Source organism: Bubalus kerabau, chromosome 3 (genome assembly GCF_029407905.1).
Source record: "Bubalus kerabau isolate K-KA32 ecotype Philippines breed swamp buffalo chromosome 3, PCC_UOA_SB_1v2, whole genome shotgun sequence".
NCBI classification, from domain to species: Eukaryota; Metazoa; Chordata; class Mammalia; order Artiodactyla; family Bovidae; genus Bubalus; species Bubalus kerabau.
Window position 1 is genome coordinate 127,224,585 of NC_073626.1, and position 23,886 is coordinate 127,248,470.

The 23,886-nt window shown below is 39.6% G+C and overlaps 1 protein-coding gene across 8 annotated transcripts in view; it reads right to left on the reverse strand.

Annotated features, from left to right (window-relative positions):
* CLASP1 (cytoplasmic linker associated protein 1) overlaps positions 1 to 23,560 on the reverse strand; it is a 269,278-nt gene extending 245,718 nt beyond the window's left edge. For all 8 annotated transcript variants that reach the window (XM_055572932.1, XM_055572928.1, XM_055572931.1 and 5 more), the window contains exon 1: positions 23,398 to 23,560. The gene's annotated coding sequence lies outside the window, so the exon portion shown is untranslated. The remainder of the gene's footprint in view (positions 1 to 23,397) is intronic.
* Between the last annotated feature and the right edge of the window lie 326 nt (positions 23,561 to 23,886).

Sequence of the window (23,886 nt, forward strand, 5' to 3'; positions counted from 1 at the left end):
TCAGTAACACTTATTGTCCATCTTTTTTATCAAAGCCACCCTAGAGGGTATGAAGCGGTACCTCACTGTGGTTTGGATGGGCATTTCCATAACAACAAAGAATTTGGGCTTCTTTCAAGGGCTTGCTGGACATTTCGGCATCTTCCTTGGAGAAATGTTTAATCAAATTCTTTGCCTGTTTAATTGGATTGACTTTATTCTTGATTGTAAAATTTTTTATATACTCAGGATAAAAGTTTATCAGATAAATGATTCACAAATATTTTCTCTCATTCTATGGGGTGTGGTTTCACTTTCTTGATGGTATCATTTGAAACAAAGTTCTAAATTTTTGTAAAGTCCAATTCACCTATTTTTTTCTTCTTTTGTTGTTTGTGCTTTAGATGTCATACCTAAGAAATCATCACCTATTCTACTACAATAAAAAGAAAAAAAAAACAGAATCTACTGTCTAATCTAAGGTCATAAAGACTTGTATCTACTCTTCCTCCTAAGAAATTTATAGTTTCAAGTGTTACATTCTGATCTATGATTGAGTTTATATATATATATATATATGAACAAATGGTCCAAATTCATTCTTCTGCATGTGGATATCAACTTGTCCCAGCATCATTTGCTGAAAAAACTATTCTTTATTGAATTGTCTTTGCACTCTTGTTGAAAATCAATTGACTATAAATGTTAAGTATTTATTTCTGGACTTACATTCTATTCCACTGGTTTGCTTACGATAGCTTTGTAGTAGGCTAAGTCCTCCAACTTTGTTCTTCCTTTTCAAAACTGTTTTGACTATTCAGGGTCCCTTGTATTACCATATGAATAGGAAGATCAGCTTGCCAACTTCTCCAAACAGGCAGCTGGGATTTTAATAGGGAGTGTGTCAAATCAATTTGGGGAATAGTGTCATATTAGGTCATTTGATCCATAAATATAGGATGTCTTTCCATTTATTTAGATCTTTAATTTCTTTCAATGATGTTTTCTCTCTTTCAGAATATATGTTTTATACTTTTTTGTTAAGTTTATTCTTTTTCATTCTTTATGATGCTTCTGTGAATTGAACTATCTTCTTAGTTTCATTTTTGGATTACTCATTGAAAGTGTATAGAAATACAACTGATTTTTATATACTGATTTTGTATCCTACAACCTAACTGAATTCATTTATTAGTTTCAATTGCCTTATAGTGGATTCCTTACAAGATCATGTAATCTGCAAATAGATTTTTTTTATTTCTTTTCCAACCTGGATGCCTTTTATTTTCTTGTCTAACTGCCCCAGTTAGAAGTTTCCGTACAATGTTGAATAGACAAGACATAAAATGACATCCTTCTCTTGTTTCTGATCTTGGAAAAAATTCAATTTTTATCACAAAGTATGGCATCAACTGAGGGTTTTCATGGGTATTCATCAGTGGCTTTTATCACACCAAGAAGCTCCCTTCTATTTCTAGTTTGCAAAGTGTTTTTATCAAGTAAAGGGGTAAGATTTTGTCAAATGCTTTTCCTGTACCTATTGTGATGATGTTCAAAATCCTTCAAGCTAGGCTTCAACAGTATGTTCCTGGAGAACTTCCAGATGTACAAGTTAGATTCAGAAAAGGCAGAGGAACCAGACAGCAAACTGTCAACATCCACTGGATCATAGAAAAAGCAAGGAAATTCCAGAAAAACATCTACTTCTGCTTCACTGACTACACTAAAGCCTTTGACTGTGTGGATCACAGCAAACTATGAAAAATTCTTAAAGAGATGGGAATACCAGACCACCTTACCTGCCTCCTGAGAAACCTGTATGCAGGTCAAGAAGCAACAGTTAGAATCAGACATGCAACAACGGACTGGTTCAAAATTGGGAAACGAGTACATTAAGGCTGTATATTGTCACCCTGTTTATTTAACTTATATACAAAGTATATCATGTGAAATGCCAAGCTGGATGAATCACAAGCTGGAATCAAGATTGCTGGGAGAAATATCAACAGCCTCAGATATGCAGATGATACCACTCTAAAGGTAGAAAGCGAAGAGGAACTAAAGAGCCTCTTGATGAAAGTGAAAGAGCAGAGTGAAAAAGCTGGCTTAAAATTCAACATTCAAAAAATAAGATCGTGGCATCTGGTTCCATCACTTCATGGCAAATAGATGGGGAAACAATGGAAATAGTGACAGACTTTATTTTCTTGGGCTTCAAAATCACTGCGGACAGTGACTGCAGCCATGAAATTAAGACAACTGCTCCTTGGAAGAAAAGCTATGACAAAACTAGATGGTGTATTAAAAAGCAGAGATACCACTTTGCTGACAAAGGTCCATACCATCAAAGCTATGGTTTTTCTAGTAGTCACAAACAGATGTGAGAGTTGGACCAGCATCAAAGAATTGATGCTCTGGAACTCTGGTGCTAGAAAAGGCTCTTGAGAGTCCCTTGGACAGAAAGGAGAATAAACCAGTCAATCCTAAAGAAAATCAACCCTGACTATTCATTGGAAGGACTGATACTGAAACTGAAGTTCCAATACTTTGGCCACCTGATGCAAATAGCTGACTCATTGGAAAAGACCCTGATGCTGGTAAAGATTGAAGGAAGGACGAGAAGGGGACGACAGAGGATGAGAGGATTGGATGGCATCACCAACTCAATGGACATGAGTTTGAGCAAACTCTGAGAGATGGTGAAGGACAGGAAATCCTGGTGTGCTGCAGTCCGTTGGGTTGCAAGGAGTCGGACATAACTTAGTGACTGAGCAGCAACAACTGTGATGATAATGTGATTTTTGTCCTTTACTATTATGGTTACACTGATTTCCACATGTTAAACCAACCCTGCATTCCTGGGATAAATTCTAATTGGCCATATAGTGTATAATCCTTCTGATATGATGCTGGATTCAGTTTGCCTCAATTTTATTGAGAATTTTTTTTTTGCATCTATAGTCATAAAGGATACTGGTCTGTAATTTTCTTTTCTCATCATGTCTTTGTATGATTTTGTTAACAGAATAATAATATCCTCAAAAGATAAACTAGAGACATTCTATTTACTTTTTTATTTTGAAAGAGTTTGTGGAGAATTTGCATTTGGTAGATCCGACAGAATCACCAAATATGAGGTCATCTGAGCTGGAGCTCTTTGTGAGATGTTTCCTGATTTTTAATTAAGTATCTTTATTGCTTAGACTATTCAGATTTTCTTTTTTTTTTTCTTTTTTTGAGTCAATATCCAGGAATGCATACATTTTATTTGTGTTGTCTAATTTGTTGGCATGTAACTGTTCCTAGTATTCTCTCACATTCCTTTTTATTTCTGTAAGGTTGGTAGTGATGTCCTCTCTTTCATTCCTGATTTTATTAATTTGAGTCTTGTCTTTGTTTCTCTTGGCCAGACTAGCTTAAGGTTTCTCAATTTCATAGATCTCTTCAATTCTTGGTCTGTTGATTTTTGCTTTTCTCTCTATTTCACTTATTTCTAAATTAGTGTTCACTTTTTTCTTCCTCTGCTTGCTTTTAGATTAGTTTGTTCTCTTACTAGTTTCTTAAGATGGAGGTTTAGATTACTGATTGAAGGTATTTCTTTTTAATATAGCTGTTTATAGCTATAAATGTCCCTCTAAGCACTGCTTTCACTGCATCCCCAAAGTTATGGTATGGTGCTTAATTCTGCGTAAGTGCTAAATCAACATTCACTCTTGAACAATGGATTACGGCAGGGTTTTAATCGTGGTAGCACGCATGAAGTTTACCATTTTAGCTACTTTCCAGTGAGCAGCACAGCGGCAGTACGGTCACAATATTGTGCCACCAGTACTACCATTTTACATTGTATTTTTGTTCTCAGTCATTTCAGACTAATTCCTAATTTTCCTTGTGATTTCCTCTTTTATCCATTGGTGATTTAGGAATGCACTGTTTAATTTCCACACATCTGTGAACTTCCCAATTTCCCTCTGTTAGTGATACCTACTTTCATTCCACTGTAGTTCAGAGAACATACTTTAAATGACATCCATCCTTTTAAAGTTACTGAATCTTGTTTTATGGCACAACATATAATCTATCCAGGAGAATGTTTCACATGTACTTGAGAACAATGCGTACTCATTTTTATTGAATGTGGTGTTCTATAGGTGTCTGTACCTTAATGATTCAAAAGAATCTATCTGCAACTAGATCACTTTTAAAAAAACAATTGCCAGTTATCCAAATCTTAAATTTTTCAGCGAATTCTCTGGCGATCGAGTGGTTAGGACTTGCACTTTCAATTCTGTGGCTTGGATTCAGTCCCTGGTTGGGGAACTAAGATTCTGCAGACTGCATAGTGCAGCCAAAAAACAGATAAATCTTAAAATTTTCATATTATCCCCCATTTTTATACTGGCTAGTTACTCCATATATATATTTGTGCATATATATATATACACATATATGTGTATATATATATATGGACTTCCCTAGTGGCTCAGATGGTAAAGCATCCGCTTACAATGCAGGAGACCTGGGTTCGATCCCTGGGTTGGGAAGATCCCCTGGAGAAGGAAATGGCAACCCATTCCAGTACTCTTGCTTGGGAAATCCCATGGACGGAGGAGCCTGGTAGGCTACAATCCACAGGGTCGAAGAGTCGGACACAACTGAGCGACTTCACTTCACTTCATATATGTATAGACGAGGTCTTCTCTTTAAAAATAGAAATCTCAGTTTTAAGCACCATATTAAGAGTTGGTTTCTAAGAGTGAAACATACCAAAAAGGTGAGCAGAAAAGAGCATATATACTCACACAAGAGATTTCCTAACAGGTTCTGAAACATTAAATCCCCAGGCTTAGGTGAATAAGAGGAGAGGAGAGCATTTGATACGCCATTTGATAGCATGACAGCTGACATGGCCATCCCAAATTTCCCAAGGGAGCTGAGTTACACCCATAAGAGAAAAAGAAAACCCTATTAAGTACTGGTTATTCAATGTAAAAACAGAAGGTGTAAGAGGGCTTGGGGTATAAAAAGCATGCAGAATTTTTTTCTGCTACTGAATAAAGAAGTCAAGCTATAGAGAAGTAACACAGCAATAGTTTAAAATATGGGTTTCATTTCAGCAATTCAAAATAAGCACAGGTACTTTACATTTGAATAGCACTTTCCAATCCACTAAGTGATTATACAAATGCTACCTTCTTTATTCCCCTACAAAACTTCTTTAAGACTGTTACTGTCGTGCCTACTTACAGATTCAGAAGCAAGGAAACTTCTAGGGTCACACAGTATGAAACAGAATCAATATTTGAATCTGAGCTTTTAATTCCAAATCCAGGACTATTTCCACCAGGTCACAGCTACTGCTTTCTCATCAAGAATACACACAACTCTCTATGTACTTTAGACCTGTGTATACATAACTTGGACTTCCCAGGTGGCTTAGTGGATAAAGAATCCACCTACAATTCAGGAGATGCGGATTCTATCCCTGGGTCAGGAAGATCCCCTGGAGGAGGGCACAGCAATCTACTCCACTATTCTTACCTGGAGAATTCCATGAACAGAGGAGATTGGCGGGCTACAGTCCATGGGGACGCATAGAGTCAGACACAACTGAAGTGACTTAGCACGTATGCACACATAACTTAGGAAAAAGATCTACAGAGGAAGCATACATACACCACACTTAATGATCCCAAAGTAACAGAATAGCCTGAACAGAGAGCAGCAACTCGTCCTGGCACAGCGACACATACTAAGCAGGGGCTCCAGAAACAAAGAACAAAGAGGAAGAACCACATGCACTCCCAGAAGTAAACCTAATTGTCAGCAATCCTTAGCTCGGAGAGCTCAGTACTTCCCACAGATGCCTATGGCGAGCTAAAGGTATGGTCAAAAGTGGGAAAGAAAAAGAAGAAAAAGGGTAACTCGTAACCACTGAGAGAAACTAGATGAAGGGTGAACAGAAACACTCTGTTACTATTTTTGCTACTTCCTGTGAATATATAATTATTCCAAAATGAAAAAAGGAAAAAGTGAAAAAAATGCACATAATGTGGACAGGCTTAAGTTCACTGAACACCTAGCGTGCCAGCCAATTTGCCAGATGCTGCTGTCAATGAGCTCCAGGTCCACTAGGGAGGGAAAGACAAGTGAACAATCTATTTCAACACAGTATACCGCAGTGTTTTCCTGGAAGATCAGCTACTTTTCTGATGACTCCTCAGAAGACAAAGAAAAAAGAAAGACTACAACAGTGAAACAAACATAAGAGAGCCCCAGGGAACGCTCTTACAGGTGCACTGCCATGAAAACATGCTCTATTACTCTCACCCCCAAATCATTTTCTTTGCTTCTTATTCCTTGCTCCAGAAAGATTCAGACTGGAAACACAGAACCTGATGAACTGAGAAGACCTACAGTCACAGAGCTTTCAATGATAAGGAATTCTGTACATGCTGAAGAAAAAAAATTTAAATAAGGCTTTACAGATTCATTTAATCATTGAATCTTATTAGGGTTAGCTTCCTATCTTTTCAGTGCAGTGTAAGTGACCTGGCAGAGAAAAATAATTGGCAACATCAGCTAAGTGACAAGGACACTGAAAACACAACTCCACATGTGGCTTCCAACCCATCAACCATTCAACGAGATTTCAAGCATACAGACTTTAAATCTGTACTTTACTAAGCTTACACATAACAGGTAGGGAAATTTTGCTGTATTTCTCAGATCAACTATAACAGAACACTGCTATTACTACAACAACATTTTTATATTCATATTTTCTGAATTTAGGGAAAAAATTTCCAAAAGAAAAGGACAAAAAGAGGTCTGTGCCTTGCCTATGTTAGTATGTACTGAACTGTACATAAAGATGCTCACTTTTCAAATTGAGTCGTGAGTGCCTCAATATTTTTCCAACATTGATTTACTCCTACTCATCACTAACATGGTTTTCTTTAAAATACAAAAAATAAACCTAACTCTAGTCCCACACTTAAACAAATCGCTTAAGGGCTTCCCTGATGGTTCAATGGTAAAGAATCTGCCTGACAGTGCAGGAGGCATGGGTTCCATATCTGATCTGGGCAGATCCCACATGCCTCGGAACAACTAAGCCAGAGCACAACTATTGCACCTGTGCTCTAGAGCCCAGGAACCACAACTACTGAAGCCCACGCACCCAAGAGCTGATGCTCTGCAACAAAAGAAGCCACCACCACGAGACGCCAACGCATCGCAACTAGAGAGCAGCCCCTGCTCTCCGCACCTGGAGAGTAGCCCCACTCTCCACAACTACAGAAAAGTCCGCACAGCATGAAGACCCAGCACAATCAAAAAAAAAAAAAAGAGTAAAAATAAATAATTTTTTAAACATCACTTAAGAATGTAATTTAATACAATCAAATACACATTTTAACACACTGTTGAGAATAAAATTCATAACTATCTAGGGCAATTTGGAAACATCTATCAATAAGCTTTCAGTATTTGTCTTAATCCAAAAGGTCCAAAGCTAAGAATTCATTTAAGGAAATAATTTGTTAAGTACATTAAAATGTATAAAGTTGTTCACTGCAGCTGTTCATGAAAATTTGATGAAAGTAAATGTTTCAGAAAAGGAAATTCTAAAAGACATTGCAGTACATCCAAACAACAGCACACCATGAAGACACTGAAAACCAAAGTGAAAACACACACTTCTGGGCCTGGAAAAATATCTACAATCAATTCGGTGGGGGGAAAAAAAGCAAACTAGAAAACTACACATTTATGATTTTTTTGGTTGTTTGTTACATAAAAAAGAGTCACTTACATTCTTGATGCACGGAAAAAGTATGGAAAGAAACACACCAAAGCATTCACACTCTATTTTTCTACAATGAAAATGTACTATTTATGTAATTTTTTAAAAAATATGTTAAACCCAGAAATAAACATACACACCTACAGTCAACTGACCTTCGACAAAGGACGTGGAATACACAATACAGCAAAGACAGTTTTTTCAGCAAGTGGTTGTTGGGAAAGCTGAACAGCTGCATGCAAATCAATGAAGTTAGAACACACGCTCAAACCATACAAAAAATAAACTCAAAATGGCTTAAAGACTTAAATACAAGACATGACATCATAAAACTTCTAGAAGAGAACATGGCCGAACTCTCTGACCTAAGTCACGGCAAGGTTTCCTTAGGTCAGTCCCCCAAAAAGAAACAAACAGGATCTAATCAAACTTACAAGCCTTTGCATAGCAAAGGAAATCATAAACAAAATTAAAAGACAATGTTCAGAATGAGAGGAAAAATTTGCAAATACTACTACCAAAAAGAGATTAATATCCAAAATACACAAACAGTTCTTACAACTCAATAACAAAAAAAACAAAAACCTAAACAAAAAATAGGCAGAAGGCTTAAATACACATTTCTCCAAAGAAGACATACAAATGGCCAATAGACACACAAAAAGCTGCTCAATACTGCTGACTATTAGAGAAATGCTAATCAAAACTACAATGGGATATCACCTCACACTGGTCAGGATGACCAACAAAGTCTGTAAATAATCAATGCTGGAGAAGGTTTGGAGAAGAGGGAACCCTCCTACACTGTTGGTGGGAATGTAAATTGGTACAGTCACGATGGACAGCAGTATGGAGTTTCCTTAAAAAAAACTAAAACTAGAGTTACCATACGATCCAGGAATCCCACTCGTTGTCATATACCTGGAGAAAATTCTAATTTGAAAAGATACGTTCACCCCAATGTTCACAGCAGCGCTATTCACAATAACTAAGGCATAGAAACAAACTGAATGTCCACAGACAGATGAATGAAGATGTGGTACATGGATGCCATGGAACACTACTCAGTCAGTAAGGAATCAAATAATGCCATTTGCAGCAACATGGATGGACCTAGACATTTTCATACTAACCGCAGTCTGACAGAGAAAGACAAGTATCAGGACATCACTTGTATGTGGATCTAAAATATGATACAAATGAACTTATTTACAAAACAGACTCACAGACACAGAAAACAAACTTAGGTTTGCCAAAAGGAAAAAGGGGTGGGGGAAGGATAAATTAGGGGTTTGGGACTAGCAGAGACACACTACTATATGTAAAATACACGGCCAACAAGGTCCTTCTGTATAGTACAAGGAACTATAATCAGTATGCTGTAATAAATCATAAGGAAAAGAATACAAGAAGATATATGGGTAATGGTATCACTTTGCTGTACACCAGAAACTAATACATTGTAAATCAACATACATCAATTAAAAATTTTTAAAAGAAAAGAAAATGCTGAAGTAACAGTGGTCCTGGGGAATTTCCTGGTGGTCCAATGGTTAAGAATTCCTCTTGCAACATAGGGTATGTGGTTCAACCCCTGGTCAGGGAACTAAAAACCCCACGTGCTGTGGAGCAACTAAGCCTGCACACCACAACTACTGAGCCTGTGAGCTCTGGAGTATGTAATCTGCAACAAGAAAAGCTTGCATGCCCTAACAAGACGAGAGCTTGCACACCACAGCAAGACCCAGCACACAAAAAAATTTTAATTAAATAAATAAATAACAGTGGTCATAACAGAATATCACTGCCAGCCCGCACACGCACAGGTTATCTGGAAGACCATTTAAGAAGCTAGAAACTGCAGCTGCCTCTGGGAATGGGATGTGGAAGAATGATAAAAAGGGTGGAGGAAGGCTTACATTTCACTCTCTATCCTGGTGCATTTTTTAAACTTTCTTACCATGTACATATAGTATCTAGTCAAAGGAAATACACATTTTAACACATTAAGAAGTATGTTAATATTCTTTCCAGTATAAGCATAACTGGGTCCAATAAACACCAGAAAGTTATTTGTAAAGTCATAATGAACTAGAATCCTCAGTTCTAATGAACTAGTGAAAACTAATGAACTAGTATCATCAGTTACTACAAAGAACTGAAAAACATTTTAAAAGCTAGTCATTCAGCAAGCTGTCCATGGCCATCCCTACACTCATCTCTATAAGACAGCACTGCTAACACCAATGGGGAAGCAAGGGCTTCCCAGGTGGCGGTAGCAGTAAAGAACCTGCCTGCCAATGCAGGAGACCTAAGAGACACGAGTTTGATCCCTGGAGGAGGGCATGGCAACCCACCTCAGTATTCTTGCCTGGAGAATCCCATGGACAAAGAGCCTGGAGGGCTACAGTCCATAGTGTTGTAAAGAGTGGGAAAAGACTAAAGTGACTCAGTGTGCATGCAAAGGGAAGCAAGTGTATTTCCTAAGCTCTTTCAGTCCTGGAATTCTTGCAACATCAAAAACTGGCAACAACAACAACAACAACAACAAAAACTGGCAAAAAAAACCCTCCCACAAGTAATAAGAAAAAAGTGCTCAATTCATTTTTGATCACTGAACTATAGACATATAGTTCAAAAATAACAAGACAGAGTCATACATGTCTACAAAACTACTCTTAGGTCATATGCTTCTATATAATTAGTTTGAAGTGTATTAACTACAGGATTCTCTTACTGCCATCTAGATTTTGTTAAAATCTCTAAGATGGATAATTGACAATATCTCTCACAATATTAATGATACAATTTTCAACCCAAATGTCAACTTGTAAGAATTTATTCATATACATGCAAAATAATTATAGGATTATTCTTCACAGCATAGTTTTATAAATGCAAAAAACTAGAAAAAACTAAATGTTCCTTAATAGAGGGCTGAGTAAATTATGGTATGCTATACAACCACATACTATTCAACCATACTCTTCATTTTCAAAAAACAAAGAAGCCTTTAATGTACAGACATAGACTAATTTCCAAGATACACTAATGTTAAAAAAAGAAAGCAAAATTCAATAGTCAACATCTGTACAAAATAGGAGAGTGGAGAGAAGGCATATATATGCACTATTTCACACACATAATGAATAACACTGGGGTCTCCAGGGGAGGGTGGATGGCAGACAGGAGAAGAGGAAGCCTGCATTTTAAATTATGTGTATGTATTATTTGTTGAAAAAAATAAATATTTTATAATTTTAATAATTTAATTCATTTAACTAGAAGTTCTCTCTTCTTTCTAGGTAATTTAAACAAATGAATGGAACTTTCACATACAAGATTTAAACTTGCTCATAAGGCCCACAAGAATACCTCGGAGGTATGCTTTAAAAAAAATTTTACAACCAATAATTCATGCAATAAGCTTGCGACTACAGTAAAAATTATATAATTTTAATAATGCCATAACTATCCAGAAGCCATCTCAATAGCAACCAAATTTCCAAAAGCACAATGTCTAATCCCCACACTCAAAATTCTAAAACTGAAAGATTAGTTGGTGATTCAAGTAAAGACCTGAAAATAGAAGAGTCTGGATTTTATGAAGACTCAGGGCTCTCTGTAAGTGGTTAGTTTCAGGCTTCTCTCAGCAAGGCTGCTTCCCTGGCCACTTCACATTAGACCATGGGGTTAACGTGGCTCCCTGTCCATTGTCACAAGCTCGGTCTCCAGCTAACACAGCTCTCTCATAAATGGAAGGCAACAGACAGGCCCCAGAGTGCCCAACCGGGGAGTGTGGACCTGTTCAGGGCCTCAGATTCTTCAGATGAAAGCAGGAAGGGACACATCCTTCCCCCACTCCAGATGAGCAGCCCTTCCTTCTTCAGTTCCCCATATGGATTCAACATACCCAACAGGGCACTCTAACCATCTCTTCAATTGTCCCCCTTCCTTGGAGTGGAGCTCTTTGGGAACAGGGCTGTCAGCCCCACCTTCTGTCCTCAGGCATAAACAGTGAAGTTTACTGAGGATTCTGATCAGGGTACACAGTCCATTCTCTACTAATTACCCAGATACACCCTAGAGTAACTCTCTTATTTTAACAGCAGTAGTTCTCATTAAGGACGCTCTGTGTTTTAGGCCCACTCGCATGAACATCTATGTATGCACTTTCTGCATCCCCTTCGGTCACCCATGCCACCCCAAAACAGATCTAGCAAGCAAATGATCACAAGATGTGTCTCATCTTCCAGGGCTTACTCACTCTTCCATGAGTCCACAAAATAATCACTATACAATTCAGCTAAACACTGTTATTCTGTCTAAACAAATGCTTTTTTGGCAATTTCAGAAATCAACTCCAAATTCTGAAATGACTGAGAGGATAAAAAGATTTTCCCATCATGTTCACTTTATAAATGCACTCACAGGCCACTGGCATTCACCACCATTAGGTGAGTTCAATCAGCAACAGGCTAAAATACCACCCTCATCAGCCAACATCAACTCCGCAGGGAACAGCAGGGCACGAGCACATTTCTTTTTATAAAAGGCCACCCTCCTCTGAATGGGATCCCATGTCTGGACAGGGATCTATTAAATAATAAAAATACTTCATAAATCAGACTTTTTTAGACAAAGACATAGCTTTAGATTAAGATACACACCAGGCCCAAAGTCTCCATAAATAAGGCCAGAGGTAGCAAAAGAAAACGGTCAGCATCTCTGTTTCCCACTCTCCCTGGCATAAGCCATTATTCCTACTAAGGGAGGTCAAGCTCTTGCTGAATCACTCTGTTAGTTGACAATTAGCTCGAAAGCATCTCAAGTACTGGGTTTGCTCTGGCCTCTCTGATGTTGTTACATCGTTCAGAACTAGAAAATACAAGAATAAAATAATTCCTTTCTTTGTTTTCACTGTTAATAATAAGGATCTGCTAAAATAAGCACTGGATGAATAACGAGAATCTCATGATAAAAGTGTTTATATAACAAGATGCTAAGAAATACCTACTTAGGAGTCAAAACCTACCAGAAAACAAAACAACCAAGGCCAACCTTTGAAATGAGCCTTCCCCTCCTGGGTATCTGGATGGCAGATTATAAAATGGACTCCCAAGGGAGGTCTGATCACTTAGGACAAGTAACATTAGACTTTTCGGAACACTAAAGAGTGTGAGGGAGGGAAATCTGATAATACAGACTCAGAGAGAAAGATCAGATACTTTTCCACCAGTTAACTTTTAGGATTTCTAGGCAAAAGAAGAATTTTCTAATGATACTTAATTTTCCTATTAGAAAGTGATATACACTCATCACACAAATTTAAAATAATTTTTGAAATTAAGAGCATTTGTCAAAAATGAAAAGGCAAGATCTAGATATACAAAAATCACATCTAAAGTGAGTAAAATTCCCAATTTAAAACTCATCATAATCATAAATAACAAGTTAAAAATGTTTCAGTCATCCATGAAATGAACCCCACACTGTGCAGCCTGAGGTTTATCCATGTATCAAATGTCACATATAAAACAAATTCCTATGGCATTTGAAAGGTATCAATCCCCACATTTGGGAAGATGACTTAAAAGGACCTGAATTTTAAATCTTAAAGAACTTTATAATATATTGATCACTAATCTTTTAAGAATAATTTTCTGGAAATTCCATGGCAGTCCAGTGATTAAGACTTGGCACTTTCACTGCCGAGAGCCAGAGTTCAATCCCTGTTCAGGGAACCAGAAAAACAAAACAAAAACAAACAAAAAAAACCCCACAAGTTTCAAAGTATAGCCAAAGAAAAGATTAATTTTCTGCAATTACCCAAATATATTTGCAAAGATCTAAGTTTAGCTTCACAATTCAGTCAATAAAACTTAAGCACATCCCTTACACAGTACTGAACTGGGCATTAGAGTGAATAGGGGAGAAAAGAAGGTTAGAAATTGAAAAACAAAGAAATATACAGTCTACTCTGAAGGTCCTTATAATCTACATTGGAACACGAGACTAGACAAAATCTAAAGAAAGGGAGCTCACATTTACTAAGTGTATCTTATGTGTCAGGCAGTAAAGCTATAATATACAACATCCATGAATCCTGTCACAAGGGAAGAAAGCAGGGAGGGGCAGGAGGGTGCTGAAATTGAGGCGGGTGAGGTCAAAAACCCAAAGCACAACATACATGCCAAGTGATAACAGAGGATAAGTACAGTTTTCATTGTGCTGTGCTAACTCCCTTCAGTCTGACTGTCTGACTCTTTGCAACCCCATGGACTGAAGCCCACCAGACTCCTCTGTCCATGGGATTCTCTAGTCAAGAATTCTGGAGTGGGTTACCATTTCCTATGCTAGGGGACCTTGCCGACCCCTGGATCTAACCTGTATCTTTTGTGTCTCCTGCATTGGCAGGCGGGTCTTTACCACTAGCGCCACCTGGGAAGACTGGTGCTGGGACAACTGGACAGCCACGTACAAAACAACAAAGTTAGACCTGAACCTCACACCGTTTACACAGACTAACTCAAAATGGGTCACGAAGATGAATGAAGAGCTGGATCTATAAAACTCTAAGAAGAAAACATAAGAATAAATCTCCATGACCTTAGATTTGGCAATAGATCCTTATATATAACATGAAAAGCACGAAAAAATTGATTAATTGGATTTCATCAAAATTACTAAGGACATTACCAAGAAAGTGGAAAGACAACCTACAGAATGAGTGGGAGAAAATATCTGCAATCATATATCTGGTAAGAGCTTAACGTTCAGAATATTTCAGTTCAGTTCAGTTCAGTCACTCAGTCATGTCCTACTCTTTGCAACCCCATGAATTGCAGCACGCTAGGCCTCCCTGTTCATCACCAGCTCCCGGAGTTCACCCAAACTCATGTGCATCGAGTGAGTGATGCCATCCAGCCATCTCATCCTCTGTCGTCCCCTTCTCCTCCTGCCTCCAATAAGACCTCCTAAAACTCTAAACCAAAAAGACACACATGTGCTCAACTGCTGCAGGCATGTCCAACTCTTTGCGACTCTATGGACTGTAGCCCACCAGGCTCTTCTGTCCAAGACATTCTCACAATCCAGTTTAAAAATGAGCAAAGGCCCATACCATATGGAAGCCTGTGCGCCTCAGAGCCCCATGCTCTACAACAAGAGAAGCCACTGCAATGAGAAGCCCGCACACCACAACTAGAGAGGACCCTCCTCTCACCACAACTGAGAAAGCCCGCGTGCAGCAATGAAAACTCAGTGCAGCCAAAAATAACTAACTAAATAAATAAAAATGGACAAAGGAGAACAGCAAGGTCTTACTGTATAGCACAGGGAACTATATTCAATATCTTGTAGTAAGCTATAATGGAAAAATATGAAAGTATATATACATATGTATAACTGACACACTTTGTTGTAAACCAGAAACACAACATTATAAATTAACTGTACTTCAATTTTTTTTTAATGGGCAAAAGATTTGCATGTATATTTCTCCAAAGAGGATATACAAAGTGTCAATAAGCACAAGAAAAGATGCTCAACACCTTAGTCAGTAGGGAAATAAAAATCAAAACCACAGTGAGTACTACTTCACACCTACTAAGATAGCTATAATTTTTAAAAAACAAACAGAGATAACCAGTGTTGACAAGGACATGGAGAAATTGAAACCCTTGTACAAAACTGCTGGAAATGTAAAAAGGTACAGCCACTGTGGAAAATCAGGCAGTTCCTCAAAAAGCTAAACATAGAATTATCACATGATTCAGTAATTCTACTCCTAGGTATACACTCAGAAGAATTAAAAACAGAGATTCAAACAAATTTGTGAACCAACATACATTACAGTCACAATAGTCAGAAAGTGGAAACAACCCAACTTCCAACAGCAGGTGAAGGGATAAATAAACTGGAGTGTTCATACAATTGAATATTATTACCAATTAGAAGGAATAACATTCTGACACAGGTTACAATATAAATGAACCTTGAAAATATTGTTAAGTGAAATAAACTAGTCACAAAAGGACGTATAATTTCCAATTTAATGAAATAGCCAGAATAGGCAAATTCATAGAGACCAGGGCCTGAGAAAGTAGGAAGAATGAGGATTTACTGCTTACAGAGTTTCTGTTTGGGGTGATGGAAAAGATTTGGAAACAGACTGTGATGACTGCTGCCCAAAGTGAATGTTATTAATGCCACTCACCTGTATACTTTAAAATGGTTACAATAGCATATTTTGCCAAAGTAAAAAGAAAAAAAGAGTTTATATAAAGTCTTAAGGAGTCTGGCCTGTCCAAGGGTGGATCTCAAATCAAGGACTCAAGTCCAAAAGGGACTGTAGGTTCCCGATCCAACCAACCCTCATGGAAACCCTCATAAGAAGACTACATCCCTACATCCTTCCTAACCAGAGAAGAGGCCTCTCCAGATGCTGCCGGATGCTAGCAGCAAACTTTCCCCCAAGACTGCCCACTGACCTTTCCTGCAGGAAAAATAACCTGTGCTGGAAAAAACAGAGATAAGTGGAAAGGAAACTGAAGAATCCAAGAGCCAAAGCTGCATAACCATGGACAGATTCCTCAAGTGCTCTAACTAAGGCTCAACTTCCTCTCATTGTAAAATGAAAATAGCATCTACCTTTAAATGCTGCTGTAAGACCTGCCAAAAGAGCACCCACGGCACCCAGCCTAGTGCCTGGCTCATGTTGGGTGTTCAGTCCATGATGTCTTACCACTGGGACAAGAGGTCTGTGTGCCACCCTTGGGCCAACCAAAGGCTTGGCAGGACATGGCTTGGGTCTGGAGAATTCTATGATTTTCAGAACTCAAATAAAACACAGATTTCAGAGAAGGAGCTGTTTCTATGCAGTTCAACGACTCTTGGAAAGACTGGCTTATTGTTTGCACAATGAACCGAGCTACTCTACATTAGGAAGGAAGCTGCTAGACAATTCACTTCTCTCTAGACAACAGGCCTCTGTTCACAACGAAGCCCTGCCTCGACCCACAGGAGAGACATGCTCTGTGGAGGAACTGAGCAGAAAGTCAGTTAGAAGGTCTGAGGCAGCTCTCAGGCTCTGGTGGCCTCAGCATCACTTGAAGAATCTGTTAAAGACACAGATGTCTCACCCCTGTTACCAAATATTCCAGTCACGAGGTATTTCAGCAAAGGCCCTTGAGCACAACTGTTCAAAGAAACACTTGAAGGGAAGGTACAGAGATGTCCTAAGACTACATTCTGATGTTGACAAACAGAGCAGTCTGCCTCACAAAGCAAGAGCCGTGTCTTCCTCCATGCCCATCGAAAAACACAGTAGCCGTGGCAACACAGGACATGGAAACCACGGACGTGAACGCGATCGCCTGCAGGTAAAATCCAATTCAACCTATATGCTCTATACTTCTCACAGGAAACAAAAAAGGTAAATTTTATTACCAGAACTTGGTAAAATTTTTGTCAAACACTCTTAAATTGCTGGGGTTATTATTAACCGATACAAGCTTTTGGTCAGCATTCAGGCAATATGTATCAAAAGTCACCCAATATTCTCACTTCTTAGAACTGATCCAAAGGAAACAACACAAAAAAGCACACTACATGGCAAAAACAGCCACTGCTGTAATATAGAGTATTATGTATCTTGATATATAATATATAAAAATATACATATACCTGCATATCAAGGATCCTGGTTTACCAGGAATTTCCTGGCAGTCCAGTGGCTGGGAGTCCACTCTCACTGCCAAGGGCCCAGATTCAATCTCTGGTCAGGGAACTAAGACCCCACAAGTTGTGAGGCATAGCCAAAAAATAAGGATCCCAGTTTACCAAAATCTGCCATTATCAAATCAAATATGACAAAGCTATTAAAAATCAAAATGATGCACACTATGTCATTACACTGGAGACGGAAATGGCAACCTACTCCAGTATTCTTGCCTGGAAAATCCCACAGACAGAGGAACCTGGAGGGGCTGCAGTCCATGGGGTCGCAAAGAGTCGGACCCGACTGAGAGACTTCACTTTCACTTTCATTCATAAAACACAGAAGACCTAAAAAGACTTACTAAAAAACAGGGACATATGGATAGCACACTATGAAAAATCCTGGAGGTGGGGAAGTGGGGCAGGGGGACAAATGGGTGAAAGGTATCAACAGGTACAAACTTCTAGTTATAAAACAAATGTATGGCATGATGACCATAGTTTAACAATACTGTACTGTACATTTGAAAGTTTCTAATAGATTAAATTTTAAAAGTTCTCATCCAAGGAAAAAAAATTTTGTATTATGGATCTTGACTTATTGTGATCATTTCACAATATACAAAAACACTGAATCACTATGCTACACACTTGGAAACCAACATATTGTTGCATGTCAATTTTACTCCAATACATACAAAAAACGTGTTCGGATTACAAAAAAAAAAAGAAGAAAAAACCCTGTGTTAGGATGGCTTGATATAGGTTTTCCCCTGTCTGGTCTCTCAACTTTCTGTATTATTGCCATATTATTGTAATAGGATTACAAATAAGTTTAACTCATTCTGCTTAGAAAGTTAACTGGACAACCCTTCTAGAGGTAGAAGGCAGATGCACTGACCTCAGTCATGCTGAATGAAGATAAACGCACCCAATTGTACCATGGTAGCAAGATGGGCACAGGCCAGTTCTAAATTTTCTTTCACAAAAAGATAAATCTTAACATATTCATTAACTATTAAACCTTAAATTTACATTTTTTAAAAAGCAAGTATAAACACATGAAGGAGAGAGGAAACCTGGTCTGGTGTATTTCACATGGCAAAAATGATCAGGCAACCTCAGAACCACAACTTCAATATAAGGTGTAAAAGTGATGTCGCTAAGAGACAATTTACACAAAAAGAACATCAGGCTGAGAAACTGAAGGCCAGCCCAGTTCTCATCCTCGTTCCACCATGTACTGGGATATAACTCCGAGGTCTTGGGTTCTCATTTGTAAATTGACAGGATAATCGTGGTATTTCCACTGCCTACCTCACGGGATTTTTTGAAGGGAACAAAGAAGATTAAGAATGTAAAAGTGTTTTGAAAATCCAGGGTTTGTTCCCTCAAATCTGGCTGTTAGTGTTAGGAAGATGTTCCTACAAACAAGGGTAACCACGTTTAGGAGACACACTCCGAACTGATAATAAGAGGACGTATCGCCTGCCCTGGGGCTCAGCAGAATCTGGGGCCAGACCTTCCCCTTTACTTCCATGTTCAAATCTTTTAGGAGAATCTATGACTGTTACCTGGTAATTTTTTTAATTTGTAAAAGCAAATGCAATCACTGACAAAATTAACATAGAATGCAGGACTTTCAAACTGGGTTTTCCAGATTTACCTTAGGATTGTTAAAAAATTGTGGCTGCCCAGGCCCGACGAAGACTTAACTGACCAAAATCTCTGGGTGGCTAGCAATAAATAAGACCAGGCCATTTGTATTTTAAAACCCTCTCCAAGTGATTCTGGCAATGTGATAATTGCTTTTTTTTTTTTTTTTGGCCGCATCTTGTAGAATGCAGGATGTTAGTTCCCTGACCAGGGATCAAACCCATTATCCCTGCACTGGGAGCTCAGAGTCTTAACCACTGGACTCCAGGAAGTCCCAGTTACTGTTATTATTATTACATTAACTCTTACCATGAATACATGACAGGAAGTCCATATACTTACTCAGTATATGCCAGTCACTATTCTCAGCATCTTACATATGTTATCTCACTTCATCCTCACACAGCCCTATAAGAAGATGCTGCTATTAACACTGCCTGGCCTTCACCCTCCTTTTGTAGATGAAATTATTAAAATACAAAGAGATGATCTAACTGGCCCATGGCCCAAAGCCACAGGGCTAGGAAGTGGCAGAACCAGAAAGCTCACATGTCTGAAAATCCTTGATACAGTTTCCTAACCTAAGACAGGAACTATATATTCTGGTCAGCTCATATCAAATTCTGCTTTATTTCATATACTACATTTAAAGGACCATAACAAACAAGAGTTGTCTAAAGAGAGCACAGTGATATCTAGTTTAGGTGATATCAGTTTAAACCACAAAGGGACAAAGGGCCTAGGGCTGTTTACATACTTCAGCATCACAGGGACGGAATTTGTAACATTTTATCTGTCTCCTCCATTACACTGTGAGTGAGCCCTTGAGCGTGAGACCCATGTATGTCTTTTCAGCTATATCCTTGTGGTTCCTGAAAGTGAAAGTCGCTCAGTTGTGTCCAACTCTTTGCGATCCATGGACTATAGAGTCCACGGAATTCTCCAGTCCAGAATACTGGAGTGGGAAGCTGTTCCCTTCTCCTTGGGATCTTCCCAACCCAGGGATCGAACCCAGGTCTCCCACATGGCAGGCGGATTCTTGACCAGCTGAGCCACCAGGGAACTAAAGAAAGGGTTTAATAAATTAATCAATAAACCTAGAAAAGGCTTGATGACTGTCCTGGGAAATGAAAGACTATTTCATGGAAAAGAAACAGATTTGATTCATGTTGCTTCAGAGAGTACTAAGATCAACAGGCAAAGGGGAGGGGCAGAGTGGAGACAGTCTAGAATATCTTTCCAGCAATCAAGACCTGTCCAATGACAAGAAAGCAGGCAGCAGTTTGAGGCTCAAGACCAGAATACAGTAGACATAAGGCAGGATGTTGGACTATATGGCCTCAAAGAGCTCTTCCAAGGCTCCAATCCTTTTATTCTAAGTTAAGATACACTAGTTTATTCCTTCACACTTTCTACAGAGACTGGTTACACAAGGCCAGTAGTCCAAGCACAGAAGCTACTACAAAGTCTTCTACAAATTCCCAAGACCCTCAAGGACCTAGAGAAGAATAAATCACCAGAGGAATCTTCCCAGGAGGAAGGTAATGGATACAAGAGGAATCAACAAGGAGTGAGGAGACTTCCAGGCAAGAAACAGGAGAAAAGTCAACAAAAGTATTATGGAAGAAATGCTGCCATTTGAACACACTGAGCTACATCTTCAGGGATGCCTGTGGGAAAGTGGATCCCTAAAGATGCTTGTGGGAAAGTGGATTCTGTAGAGGTGCCATAAGAATCTGAGGAGCAGGAGCATTCAGCCTGGCAGTACTCGTCTGAGCTCAAAGAGGTGAAGAAAGTCCTGCAGTGTGAAGACACAGCTAACACTCAAAAAATCGTGGTGCTAAAAAGAAAAGGCCTTTAGAGGTCAGTTAACCAAACACACACACTCTTTATGGATGCTGACCTGGCTGCATTCAATAAAGAAGGGTTAGTTTACTTTCTTAAATTACATTTTACAAACCAAAGACTGAATCATCAGTGATTCTGTTTTCAAACATTATTTTCTGCTACTGTCTATTCTTTACACTATGTGACTACCACACTTGCAATCATCAAAGTTGTTATCAAAACTCAGCTCTGAGCCTAATGTTATCATCCCTTAAATGATTAAAACATTTACCAATAGTACTATGAAATAAAAAGCATTATCCATCAATCTAAAAAGCTACAACTTTATAAGTAGAAGATTGTTAAGAATAAACGGAGTCTGAAAAAATTATGTCTCAGGTACAAAAAACTATCTCACCCAACTTATAAACTGTGAGACTGAGCCATCTAAAAGAGGGGGGAGTGGAGAAAATGAACAAAGGATTAAAGGGAAATAAATCTAAATCCCAAACCAGTGAACAAAACATAATACATGTGAACAATAAACTTAATGGTCTTCTGGCCATTCATGTCTCAACATCCCTGTCAAACTATTTTAAGGATCTGAAATCTTGCTCTATAAAAAGCAAGTTCCCATCATCTGAACTACACTTAAGAGATTCTATGGCAGTAGTTACTCAAGCATAAAAACCAAGCTTCAGATTTTTGCTTCTTGTTAGTACAAAAAAATGTCTACCTCTTTCAGGTAAAGTTGAGCCTATGGCCAAAATCTTGGCACTCTAGGAGATTGAGGTTTTCAGTTCTAACACTAATTTAAGGTGCAAAGGCTTTTTCCCTGCTCACTACCACTTAGATTGTAACATGGAGATAAAATATTTGACAACTCCACCACCAACAGTCTCTTCAAAGGATTTCTGACTTTGATTAATCTTAGTTGGGAGAATACAAAACTACAGCTGAAAACTCCTCAACAAAAATTAAAACTTTAAAATCCTAAAACATCTACATGTTAGCTGATAAGCTATGAATTTCAGAAACTGAGCATTGAGTAACAACCGCTAAAAAAGGTGCAACTACACGATCTTACAAAGATGATAAGCAAACAGCTCACCAAAATTTAAATCTTTCTTAGCAAATGGAAAAGATAAGTAATATCCAGTAACTCTGGGACACTGTGATGTTATTTTTCTTATCTATACAGTCTCTGCATCAATGTTACTTTTCTCCACTCCCTTGACAAGCAAAAGGAGCCCACTGTCCAGGATTTCTCTGACCAAGACGACAGTAAATGTCACAATAACTGTAATAAAAGCAACAATTTCTAAAGCCATCATTTATACCAGATTCTGGCACTCAAACAGGGTGCAAGGGACATGGCAGCAAGCAACTATTTCTCACTTCTGACTCTTCTGCATCACTGCCTCCCAAAGGACTAGAGAATCTAGAGCTCTGGATGTCATATCTACGAATTTAAGTATCATCTTTAAAGAGCTCACAGGTTCTACAAATGGTCAACATTAATGAACGAACCTCACGACAGAGAAACTCATCCAGATGCAATAAAATATGTTTCAAAGCTCCACCTAATTTTTGTTTTTAATTTTAGGAATAAACACAAGTTGTTGTTGTTGTTGTTTTAAAATTATGTAATAAGTGAGACTCTGGAAAACCCCAGACTCATCCGAGGGGCTTGGAAAACGAGAAAGCAAAATGTGATGAGTTCCATTGTACCAACCAGGCTAACGTGCAAGATCACACACTCCTCTCCGTCAGAGCGTCCCTGCCAATACCGAAGAACAACAAAGGCAAGTTGAGGAGGCTGCACAAGGCTTAACTCAGCACTTGTCCGCTTTCCCAGCCTCCGAAGCAGCTCGCTGCGGGCCCGGGGACCTCGGCAGCCTGCGCATCCCGCCCGGCCCGCGCTCGGCTTTGTCTGGCCCGGCTGGACCCCTTCCCTCCCGATCTTTCTCCACACCCACCACTCGGCCAGTAGTAGTTGTGGGGGGTTTCTCCCTCTCCCTCTCGCCCCCTCCCCTCGCAAGCCCCGGCTCTTTTCAAACGCGGCTTCTCCTACCAGGCCCGAGACTCGGGTCGGGAAGGGGGCCCGGGGTGGGGTCCGGGAGAGAAGACAGAGGGGCACACAAAGCCAGGCTGACCCCAGACCCACCCCCAACCCCCTGCAAAGCCGCGTGGGATCAGCGATCTGCGGGCTGGATCAACAGTCCTCCACTCCCGTTCCCCGCCCAGCTCCCACCTAAGGGCCGCCCCCCTCCCCCCAAAGTGCACCCAAGAGCGGATGACAGCGCTGGACCTAGCCCCCACCCAGCTTCGGTGCCCACCACCGCGAGGGGGGGCAGGGGCCTGGGAGGCCTGGGGTCTACACACCCTCGCCCTAACCGAGCACTTACGGCCGTATTATTCGCTCCTGTTGCCGCTGCGGACCAGACGGCCGCCGCCTTCTCCTCCACCCCAATGAGGTTAAGCGCTTGGTGCGGGGATTAAAAAAAAAAAAAAAAAAAAATTAGAAGCCCAGGGCGCCTGCGCAATGAGGTCTCCCTTTTTCCCCCTTACCGCCACGACCCGGCTGGACCATAGAGTGTGTAAACCGAGAGCAGAGAGGCGCCTGCTTCTCTATGGTAACGCCCGGCGCAGGCGCCGCCCTGGCTGCGACGGGATTCGGGACCTGCCAGTCCCTAGAGCTCTTGCCTACTCGGAGAACGTCAATTGGCCCTGATGGGGACCCGTAGGGAAAGGTTCTTTAAGAAAAGGGCGGCCAGGCTGGAGTTGGACCCCCGGTGAGTTGCGACAAAACTCAGGCTAGGCAGAGAGGATTGAATCTAAGCGGCCATGGCAGTAGGGCACCAGAAAGCAGGGAGCGTAGAGCTCAGGAAGAACCA